The following is a 13,018-nucleotide window of genomic DNA, read 5'->3' as shown; positions in this document are numbered from 1 at the left end:
CCTACACCAGTCCATCCTCATTCAGTTGTCAAAATAATTTTCTAAATCTAAAACAGAGATATGACCCTCTCTCTTTCTCTCTCTCTCTCTCTCTCTCTCTCTCTCTCTCTCTCTCTCTCTCTCTCTCCTCTCTCTCTCTCTCTCCCCCTCTCTCTCCCTCTCCTTCTGTCTTTCTGCCTGTCTCATACATACACAAACACAAATTAGAGAAGCTCCCCATAACCTACAATATTAAATACAAAATTAGCTCTTTGACCTTTTATAACTTGTCCCACTAACTTTCCAGTTTTCTTACATCTTATATATTCAACATGATTGCTTCTATGTTGTTTCCCTTATTATGTCATAAGCTCTTTGAGAGTTAGGCCTATCATTTACTTTCCTTATATAATTGAAGTTGGCACAGTTTCTGGCACAGAGTAGGTACTTTTCAAGTTTTTATTGAGTTGTTTATTGTAATGTTACCTCTATTTCCTCGTAATATGTCATAGAATATGGAAGATAATCATGAATTTTTTTCTTTGACTTTAGTCACATTTTTGGTCATGGAAAGGTAAGACAATAAGAATTATTGAATAGTTATTTTGTTTCGGACAGTGTGCTAATTGTTGAAACTACAACCATGAAAATAAAAAAAAAAATAAAGGAAGATGAAGGAAAGAAAGACTCTACCTTCAGGAAATTTGTATTCAAATGGTCTAGGAAAACACAAAAATGTTTACCACAAGGGTCTGCTCACTTATAGAGAGTAACTTCCTAAATCATTCACTTGGAGACAGTATTACTGCTACTCTCCATAATGTTTGCTGAAATTGGTCTTATGTACTGGTTTAGTCAATTAGTTCATAAATATGTATTAAGTACCTACTATAGCTTAGGCATTATGGTTTCAAGTATTTCTCTATCTAATGAGGTGGGCTGTGGAGGGCAGTAGGAAAATAAATAAATATGTACCAAAAAAGCTATACTCACAGAATAAAAATAAAACATTTAAAAGTGTGAATGCAGTAGAATTAAGTAGAGTAAGGGAAGGGCTACTTGACTAAAATTTTCTTTAGAGCAATTATTTCTGGGCAATGTTTACTATTTATTAATAATTTTTATAATTTTTATAGTTATACTTGACTAAGGTAGAAAATTACTTAAATCTTCAACACCTGCAATTCAGCTTAATTTAACCCAAACACCAGAATTCCTAGTTTTAGTTCTGTAGACATGAATCAGCAGAAGAAAAAATAATATGAATTAATCATATTTTTTCCTTGCCACAATGGTAAAAAGTATATTTAATAGACTCTACATCCTGTTAAGATTACAAAAAGATCTTAGCAATATTTTCAAAAGTGAGGTTCTCTTGATTTATAATATATCATCTTTATCTACATCAATGGTCATGGTTTTATCTTTACTATGAATAGAAAAATATTTAAAAGTATCCCTATTCACACAGTGATACATGAATTGAAAATACTTTACATTTGTCACTTGAGTCAACATGTGCAACATTCATGAAAAACAAACACATTATTTTAATCCTTAAAACTGGGACTAATTGTGATTAAACAACAAGTAGTACAAATTTGAGTCAGATCCTGGTTTTCTAATCCAGTGATTTTTTTTTTCTATTTCCCAATTAGTCTTCCCTTTAAAGAATTCAGTGCTTCATGCCACTTAACACCACTGCCTTGCAAAAATCTAAAAAAAATATTCATTATTCATGAAGATGATGATGATGACGATGATGATGGTAATGTTTGTCCTTTGTTCTTGAATAAGACCATGACATCAGAGAGGTGATGGCATAACAAGTACATGAACTGGATTTCATTGAAAGCCACACTTTCTCCTTTATAGCCATCTGGGTCCAGTGACTATATGTGAATCAAGACCACTAGATATGCCCTAGATGCAAGGCAATCAGGATTAAGTGACTTGCCCAAGGTTGCATAGCTGGTAAGTATACTATTAAATACAAAGTTGGAGAAAAATACAATCCCAAACTTTATATCATCTCTTCATTTTCATCATTTTCTACTTCCTATAACCTATATTTTATTGATGTTTCTTTGTATATTTCCTTTCCTTTACTGAATTGATATCATTCTTTTAGGTAAATAACTTGTTACAAATATACCTACTTCAATATTCTACTTCTACACAGATACTTCTTTTAAAAGATTTTTAAAATATGCTCTAAACAGAATGCTGAATTAAAAAGGAAATTTGAAAAAAACAAAGCAAGATTGGTTTTCAAAATGTATTTTCCTTTTGAAGCATCTTCAGTATAGTTTTTTATCATTTTATGAATATGACCCAAAAGAAAGTATTTGAAATTATAAGAAAACTAAAGGATACTTGTACTTGAAATCATTTCAGATTTACTAAAGAACTAAATTATTTTAACTATTCCACATGATAAGAAAACTTTGAGTAACAAAAAAAACGGTGTTGTAAGAAGGAACTAAAATGATTAAAAATAATAATGTGCAAATTTGGACAGAGGATTTAGTAATATACAAATTAGATTTTGATCATTTTACTTTGAAATTTTTATAAAATCTGCAGTCACTGACCTTGTTCTAACTGAAGATGTAAGATTAGTCTATTTTAAATGTCCGTGAAATTTAATGTTTAAAATTGTGATAAAATAGTAGTGAATGGGGAGAAGAGAAGATAAAACAGATAAGCATTCAAACAATCACTTCCAAATTTCCTTTAAAACAACTCTGAAATAACATCTCAAATCACATTCTCGAGAAGCAGGACCAACAAAAACTTTCCTGAAACAATCTTTTGACCCAAGATGATTCAGGTAGTCAATAGGAAAAGTCTGTTTCACCAGGATCGTGAACAAAGCCTGGAGTGGCAAGACCGAGAGTTTTGCCATGGAACCAGTTGTGGGTCTTGGAGGTGGTTACATTGTCAGTAGCTTTGGGGGCTAGGGGAAAGGGAGATGGCAGTTAGTTAGATGCTGATTGCAAGAGACCTTTTGTGGGTACTGGATTCAGGAAGCAGTTGCATTACCAATAACCAGTTCTAGTTAGCAGTCTCAGGGTCAAAAGAAATACTAGCACCAGTAGGTAATAGGGAGAAAGGACCTGGAAGTTTCAGGCTGTAGAAGTGTCCTTATGATCACTCAGAGATGAGAATGGACACTCATGCCTATTATAAGATAGAGAGAAGTAGTAGAAATTGTAGCTGCACTAGAGTGGGATATCTGCTCATAGTCATTGGGTCAGAGGGAGTGATATGTAATTCATTACTGGGCAAAGATCAGAGGAAGACCAGGACCTGTGATTACTCCTCTCCCTAGAGAAAACAAAATCCACACACTAACTTTGAAAACAGTAGCAAAAAATACCTGAAACTTAAGACAGTGCCACTTCCACTCTGGAGGTAAAACCCAATTTTAACAAAGTTAAAAGTCAAGTTAAAATCTGGAAATTGAGCATACAACAGCAAAAAAGAACCTAACCATAGAATGTTACAATGTTGACAGGATCAAGACACAAACATGGAAGACAATGATCTCAAAGCAGCTACAAGCAGTTTCAAAGTAAAATGTGAATTGGCTGCAATCCAAGAGGAACTCTATGTATACCACAGCAGGGATTATTAAAATCAAATGAGAGGGATAGGGGAAAAATGAGAAAAGAAATGAAAATGATTCAAGAATATCCTGAATCTTGAGTCAATAGCTTGATAAAAGGGTCACCAAAATACTAAAGAACACCTTAAGATATAATTGGTCAAATGGTAAAGAGAAAGAAAAAATAACTGAAGAAAAGAATACCTTGAACAGCAAAATTGATCAGTCGGGGGGGGGGGGGGAGAGTTAAAAATTGATAGGGGCAACAGAGCCCAAATGGTGGAGAGTAGCCAGAAACTTTCTTAAGCTCTCCTAATAGGTGATACAGTGAACACAGCACTGACCTTGGAGTCAGGAGGATGGGAGTTCAAATCCAACCTCAGACACTTGATACTTACTAGCTATGCAGCCTTGGACAAGTCACTTAACCCTGATTACCATGCATCTAGGGCATCCCTAGTGGTCTTGATTCATATCTAGTCACTGGACCTAGATGGCTATGAAGGAGAAAGTGAGGCTTTCATTGAAATCCAGTTCATGTACTTGTTATGCCATCACAACTCTGATGTCATGGTCTTCTTCAAGAACAAAGGACAAACATTACCATCATCATCATCGTCATCATCATCATCATCTTCATTGACAATGAATAATTTTTATTTTTATTTTTTTTTTAGATTTTTGCAAAGCAGTTGGGATAAGTGGCTTGCCCAAGCCCCCACAGCTAGGTAATTATTAAGTGGCTGAGGCCGAATTTGAACTCAGGTACTCCTGACTCCAAGGCTGGTGATCTATCTACTGCACCACCTATCCACCCTGACAATGAATAATTTCTATATTAAACATGTATGTACCAAATGGTATTACATCCAAATACTCAGAATAGAAGCTAAATGAGTCACAGGAAGATATGACCAGCAAAACAATATTGGTAGGGAACTTGAACCTCTCTCTCTAAGAATTAGATAAATCTAACCATAAAATAAACAAGAGGAAATTATGGAGATGGATAGAATATTGGAAAAGATAGGTATGATAGACCTCTGGAAAATGGGGATAAAATGTAATATGCTTTTTTTTTCAGCAGTACATTGTACCTAAACAATATCTGACCATGTATTAGAGATTAAAAAACCCCTCAAAATCAAATACAAAAAGGAAGAACTATTAAATGTACCCTTTTCATATAATGATGCAATAAAAATCATGTGCTATAAAGGATCATGGAGAGAGAGATTAATATTTAATTGAAACTAATTTTACAGAATGAGAAGAGCAAACAACAAGTGAAAGAAATAATTAACAATTTCGGGGCGGCTAAGTGGCAATGGATAAAGCACCTACCCTGAAGTCAGGAGTACCTGGGTCCAAATCTGGTCTCAGACACTTAATAATTACCTAGCTGTGTGGCCTTGGGCAAGCCACTTAACCCCATTTGTCTTGCAAAAAAACAAACAAAAAAAAAGCAATAATTAACAATTTCAGCCAATACAATGTAAACAATAAGACAACATACCAAAACTTATGAGTTACAGTCAATTATTAGTGGAAATTTTATATCTCTAAAAGATTACATGAATAAAACAAAGAAAGAAGAGATCAATGAATTGGACATGCAATTAAAAAGTCTAGAGAAATAACAAATTAAAAATTCTCACTTAAATACCAAATTAGAATTTCTGAGAATCAAAGAAGAGATTAATAAAATCAAAAGGAAGGAAAAATACATAAACCTTTGGACAATTTGATTTTTAAAAAGAAAGAAAAAACCAAATGGCATTATCAAAAAATGAAAAAGTGAATTCACCACCAATTAGGAGGAAATTAAGGCAAAAAATTCAGAGTTATTTTGCCCAATTGTATGACAAGAAATTTGATAATCTAAGGGAAATTGATGAATATTTACAAAAAGCATATCAATGGTTCAGATTAACAGCACATTAAATCAATCACTTATATAACCCTATTTCTGAAAAAGAAATTGAAAGTCTTCAGTAAACTCCCTAAGAAAAATATCTCCATTATCATATGTATTCACAAGTTTATTCTACAAAGCATTTAAAGAACAATTCATTCCAATTCTATATAAACTTTTTTAAAAGATAAGTGAAGAAGGTGTTCTGTCAAGTTCCTTTTATAACAACAATATGATGATCATACCTAAATCCATGTACCATGTAAGTAGTTAGGGATACAATCCTGAAAAATAGTATTATCACATAATTCAGTATTATATTCAAAAAACAAAAATATATACTCCACTTTAAGGGTAGGCAAAAGGTATAAAGAGGAGAAATAGCTCTGACAAGTTCTCTAAGGGATGATGTTACTGGATACCAGAGAAATACAATTTTTCAAGATAAAATATTAGTTTAAGCTTAAATATAATTAAATACAATTAAAAATGGAAATGTATTGTGGAAGTTACTTTTAAAATGTATAGTTCTTGAGGTATTGAATCATTTTATTAATATAAATATAATTTAGCATTGAATTATTGGGATTTAGTATATTTATTTATCAATAAAGACATTACATTAATGGATGACATTAAGAGCCATCATTTAAATTGTGTAGTAATTCACAAAAAGAGAGTGATCAAATAGTCCTTGTGAAGAAATTAATATTTATTGTGCACTAAAATAGCAATCCTAGATATTTGTAAATGGGAATCTTTAGTGGCTGTCATGAGAAGATTAATGTAAGAATGTCTTTTTCAGTTCATCAATTTAATGATCTCAAAGATTCTTTTCAGCCCTCAGTTTCAATCACTACATATTCCTGCTGATCACCAGAGGAAAGATTGGAAATTAATCAATACAACCAGGTTTAATTTTATCCAGTAGAGGGCAGTGCTATATGTGCAAAGCAATATACTCTATTGGAAGAATTTTTGAATCAATAGGTCTTTTTTAATCCATATACCTGGCCTAATGAAAATTGATTAGTAAAATATTGATGAACTCAAAGGAGTTTGCAGAAAAAGATTAAGATGCTGTATTAATATATACTATCTTCTGAAATGAAATGCAAAATATTCATTTTGCCCTAGCAATAATTGGACATTAAATTGCATGATAGTAGCAAATAGACAAGAGACACTAACATTGTGGTGGTAGAACAGATAACAGAAGGAATTTTCAAGGAATTTTTACTGGAAGCAGTTTCTTATAATAATCAAATAAACCAATGTATTCTCATATTAATTAAAAGCAATATACCAAAATCTCTTCTTTACACTCCCTACTTGCTAGATTTCTAGAATCTTTGCTATGACCTAGAAATGGTAATGTTACATTTTAAGGACTGGAGTTTGTCTCAAGGAGGTGAACAGAAAGGTGAGGGAATTGGAGGTCTCTTCATATAATGACTGATTGGAGGTCCACAAGTTATTTTAGGCTAGAGAAAAGGTTTAAAGTAAATATATAATATCTATGTCTGAATATACAAAGACATGAAATTTGGAAAGGACAACTCATCTTTTTCTGAGACTCAGAAGAATGAAATGAGAACAAGTATATATAATCTGAAGAGATTAGATTTTGGTTTAATTGAAGGGGGAAAATATAATAGAGTCAATTTGAATTAATTGGGAGATATTCAATAAATAATGGAAGACTAGTTGCTAAAAATATTATACAGATAATTTGTTTTCTGAGGTGGTTGGATTTGGTGGCCTCTTAGGCAGCTACCAACTTTTAGTTCTTGTAAATCTAATTCAAGATTTATTTTATTTTGAAAATAAGTTGAATCATTTATTTCCAGAAAAGTCAGGCTGCCCCTAAAACACCCATTATGAATATTACAATTATCTTAGTTGAGCAGCTCAGGCTTGTTTCATGGCATTTGTCCCATAAAATTTACGTACTAATAATTTTTTTCATGTCAAAATGAGAATAATGATATTCATTTTGTTAACTTCACAGGAAGGCTATGATAAGAGGAAGCACAAGCATTTTAAAAGATTAAAAATCAGAAAATTGAATTATTTCTTAAAAATAAAAAAAAATTAGATGTCAACTATTAAAGGATATGGGATTTTTAAGATGTACATATTTTTTCCTCTGAAACATCTGTCTCTTGGGAATCTGTATGGAAAAAGTAAAACTCATACAAATGGATATTTACATTGATCAAATGTATGCTAGTATTGACAACCAGCTTCCTGAACAGGATATTTACCTTTAAATGAATTATTTCTGCAATGCTTCTTACACAGAAGCATTACATTAAAAACAGTTTTATTTTTTCACATGGACAAAATGTCATTCCCCATCTGAGAAATGCCTCATTATACTTATTGGCTTGTCTATCTGTTGTCTTCTTTCAGACTCCAAGTTGACTCTAAGAAGACAGGAATTGTGTCTTTTTATTTGGTAAAGTGCCTTAGAAATAAATATTTGATGATGGTTGTTATGACTATGATATAGATTTCTCCTGGGGATGTAATCCTAAATTGATGTGGAGACTGGCTAAAAAAGAATGTCTACATATAACTAGGCACAGAATAGGATATTTGCAACTTACTTGCCCTCACTAGTTACTGTTTGCATATTAGATAATTATTCATAATTCCATATATTAGTTTCATGATTTGAAGATAAAGGAAAAAATAGAAAGTAGCTGCTCATTGGACATCTTTAAGCAAAAATAATGTACAATGAAATTGCAATTGTCTATGATGTACTCCAGGAAAACCATTAAAATGTTCTTGTTGTATTATCTTGATCTAACTATATTTTAAAACATATGTATTTCATTAAATATTTCCTATCTGTAAAAATTTCAACAATCATGACTTTTCAGAATTTTGAGTATCAAACTGACTCCCTTCTTCTTCTAAAGATTTTAATGCTAACAATGTAGTTAGAGTAAAAAGTTCACAAAAGAACTGATTTGTAAAAGAGGAAAGAGGGAGTTGTATTTGAGTTCTTAATTTTAGGATTTTCATGAGTTTTATTTGTTTTCTTTTTAAAAAATCAAATTAACAAATTTCTTATCTATTTCACTTATTTCATAAAACACTCTTGTGTTATTTATTAATTCAATAGTTTTCTTGCTTTTGATTTTACTAATTTCACCTTTAAGAATTTCCAATTTGTTATTTAATTGAGGATTTTTAATTTGTTCGTTCTCTAATTGTTTAGCTTCACATTCAGTTCAGTGACCTTCTCTTTCCTTATTTTAATCATATAAGCTAACTGCTTTGACTGTATCCCATAAGTTTTAGTATGTCGACTAATTATTGTCATTGTTTTGGATGAAAACATTGAATATACTTAGTCAGAAATGATGGCCATACATAACTTATCCATGAGACTGCTACCCAATGGGATGAAACTAGCTATATCCCTACTTGAGAGAAAGACTTTAATAACTCTCAAGAATTGTAACTCTTTTAGAGAGAATATACTTAGCCAGAAGTGATGGATACTCTAAATTTTCTATGACTCAGAATGATTTAAGAACAATTCTTCTTTAAAAGGGGGGACAGGAAGGAGACAGGAGGAGAAAGAGGATTGAATGGGGTAAATCTCTTTGCATTAAAAGGTACAAAAGACCTATGATAACAGAGGGGAAGAAGGGAGGAGATCAGAAACACTTGAAACGTCCTTTCATCAGACTTGGCTTAAAGTTAACTTACACACACTCAGTTAACTTAAAAATCATCTTAACTTCCAAATTTTAATAGAGGAAAAGGGAACAGGGGACAGAGATGGGGGAGAGGGGAACTAACAGAAGGAAGGGAAGGGAAAAGGGAAAAAAGAAAAGGGGAAAGAAAGCAGTGTGGTTGGGTTTAGGAGGGCAAACACATTGAAGCAGATGGTATTCAGAAACAATACTAGGGAATATGGATAAAGGGGGAAAAGGGAGGGAAATACAAACAGAGGGAAGATATCATGGAAGGCAAAAAAGAGTTAGTAATTATAACTTTGAATATGAATGGAATGAACTCTCCTTGAAACATAAACAAATAGCAGAGTGGATTAAAAAGCAAAATTCTACAATATGCTGTTTACAAGAAACTCATTTGAAGTTGAAAGATACAGATAAAGGTAGAAGCTTGACACAAATATATTTTGCTTCAGCTGAATTGAAAAAAAGTAGGGGTAGCAATTCTTATGTCAGAAAAAGCATTCAAAAATAGATAGCATTAAAAGAGATAAGGAAGGAAACTACATCCTCCTAAAAGGTACCATAGAAAATAAAGTGATTTCACTACTGAATCTGTATGTACCCAATAGGATAACATCCAAATTCTTGGAGAAGAAGGTGAAAGAACTACAGGAAGACATAGATAGGATAGGTTAACCTCGACCTCTCTCTCAGATTTAGATAAATCGAATTATAAAACAAGAAAGAAGTTAAGGCAGTAAATAGATTGTTTGAAAGCCTAGATATGATAGAACTATACAGGATATTGAATAGGCATAGAAAGGAATAGACATTTTTTCTGCAGTACATGGTACTTACACAAATTTGGTCACTTACAAGGACATAAAAACCCAATGATCAATTGCAGAAAGGCAGAAATAATGAAGACATCATTCTCAGATCACAATGCAATAAAAATCACATGCAGTATTGGGCCAGGGAGATACAGACAAAGAACTAATTGGAAACTGAATAAGCTCATTTTAAAGAATGAGTGGATCAAACAAAAAATTATAGTAAGAATTAATTATTTTATCCCAGATAATGACAATAATGAAACAAGATACCAAAACCTATGGGATTCACTCAAAGCAGCTGTCAGGGGATATATTATATCTTTAAATGATTACATGAATAAATTAGAGAAAGAAGAAATCAATGAACTAAATATTCAACTAAAAAAATAGAGAAAGAACAAATTTAAAAGGCCCAATTAAATACCAAATTAGAAATACTAAAAATTAAAGGAGAAATTAATAAAAGCAAAAACAAAAAACTATTACATTAAGAAATAAAATCCAAAAGTCGGTTTTATGGAAAAACCAAGAAAATTGATAAACTTCTGGTTAATTTGATAAAAAAAAAAGAAAACCAAATTACGAGTATCATAAATAAAAAAGATGAACTCATCAACAATGAAGAGGAAAGTAAAGTAATAATTCAGAATTACTTGGCCCTTCTCTATGCCAATAAATTTGGCAATATAAATGAAATGAGTATTTACAAAAATATAAGTTGTCCAGGTTAAATGAAGAGGAGATTAAATACCTAAACAAGCCTATCTCAGAAAAAGAAAATCAAAAAGCCATCATTGAACTTCCTAAGAAAAAAATCTCCAGGGCCTCATGAAGTCACAAGTGAATTCTGCCAAACATTTAAGGAACAACTGGTTCCAATTCTATATAAACTCTTTGGAAAAATAGGGGAAGATGGAACTCTGCCTGTTTCTATGACACCAATATCGTGCTGATACCTAAACCAGGAAGATTTAAAACAGAGAAAGAAAATTATAGACCTTTCTTGCTGGTGAATATAAATGCAAAAATCTTACATAAAATCTTAGCAAAGTGATTTCAACAAGTTATCACTAGGATAATACATTTTGACTAAGTATTCTAGGAATGAATGGCTGGTTCGATATTAAGAAAACTGTTAGTATAATTAATTATACGAACAAAAAATCTATCAGAAATTATATGACTATATCAATAGATTCTGAAAAACCTTTTGACAAAAAACAGCACTCATTACTACTAAAAACACTAGAGAGAGTAGGAATAAATGGACTGTTCCTTAGAATAATAAACAATATAGTTCTTATAAAAACCATCAAAAAGCATCATAGGCAATGGGAATAGGCTAGAAGTATTCCCAATAAGGTCTGGGGTGAAAAAATGATGGATCACTACTATTTCATTTTATATTAGAAATTTTAGCTTCAGCAATAAGAGAAGAAAAAGAAACAGAAGGAATTACAATTGGGAAGGAAGAGATGACACTCTCCCTCCTTGGAGATGACATGATAGTATACTAGAGACTCCACAAAAAGCATCTTAAAAAAACTACTAGAACAATTAGCAACTTTAGCAAAGTCACAGGATATAAATTATCATAAATTCTCAATATTTACACACACACACACACACATATATATATATATATATATATATATATATATATATACATATATATATATATATGTATATATGATTAGCAAGATGCAACAGATTTAGAGATATCCCATTCAAAGTAACTTCAGTGGGGTGGAGCCAAGACAGCAGTGTGAAGGCAACATTTCCAGGGAACTTCCACACCACCAAACACCCCCAAAAGAAACAAAGGATGGCTCTAGGGGCATTTAGAGGATGATACATTTTCCCAGTCCAAGATAACTTTGAATTTCTGTGGTAAAGGTCTGTTTCACCAGGACCAAGGTTGAAAAAAATGCAGAGGAGCAGCTTAGCCCAGCCCAGTCCAGTCCAGCCCAGAGATCACTGGCAAGAACTTGAAGGGGCAGGGAGAGAACTGTGCTGCACCTGGGTGAGTATGGAGTGAGGAGCACAGCCACAGAATAGGCAGCAAGAATTGGGGAAAAGCAGTCTGCATCCCCAGAGTCAGTAAGGGAAGTCTGCAGAGATTTCTTTGTTCTCCATGGGGGTAGGACTCTGCTGTTTACCTGCATTCAGATATTGCAGATTGGGCTTCCATACTAAATAACCAAGCTGGATCTCTCCTAATAGCCCCAGGGCAGAAGGTAGTGCTGTGGTCAACTACATATCAAAGCAGAGGCAAATTAGCATAAGACCTTGGATGATTAAAGAACTCAGTGGCATGTCCCCCCCCCAAAAAAAAAGCCCCAAACCTTGAAAGTGCTGTAAATTAGTCTTGGGCTGAGGAAATTAGTAAACAACAGGCAAAAGAAGAATCTGACAGCTGTGAATTACTTTAGTCCCATGGAAGATAAAAACACATACTCAGATGAAGACAAAAATCAAAGCTTCCACATCCAAAACCTACAAGAGAAATAGAAAATGGGCTCAGACTATGTATGAGCTCAAAAAAGACTTTGAAAATCAATTAAGGGAGGCAGAGGAAAAATTGGGAGGAGAAATGAGAATGATGCAGAAAAATCATGAAAACCAAATCAAAAACTTTGTGAAAGATATACAAAAAAAAATACTGGAGAAAATAATATGTTAAAAACCAGTTTAGGCCTAATGGAAAAAGCAAAACAAAAGGCAAATGAGGAGAAAAATACCTTAAAAAGCAAAATTGTCTAGCTGGAAAAGGAGCTAAAAAAAGCTGTCTGACGAAAATAACTCCTTCATATGAAAAATGGATCTAAAAGAAGATGATGACTTTTCAAGAAAGCAGGAAGAAATAAAACTCTGCCAAAAAAGTCAAAAATTAGAAGCCAATGGGAAATATCCCTTTTGAAAAATAACTGACCTTGTAAACAGACCCAGGAGAAGTAATTTAAAAATTATTGGGCTA

Source organism: Macrotis lagotis, chromosome X (assembly GCF_037893015.1).
Source record: "Macrotis lagotis isolate mMagLag1 chromosome X, bilby.v1.9.chrom.fasta, whole genome shotgun sequence".
NCBI lineage: Eukaryota > Metazoa > Chordata > Mammalia > Peramelemorphia > Peramelidae > Macrotis > Macrotis lagotis.
The sequence above is the reverse complement of the archived record's forward strand: the minus strand, read 5'-3'. Positions refer to the sequence as shown.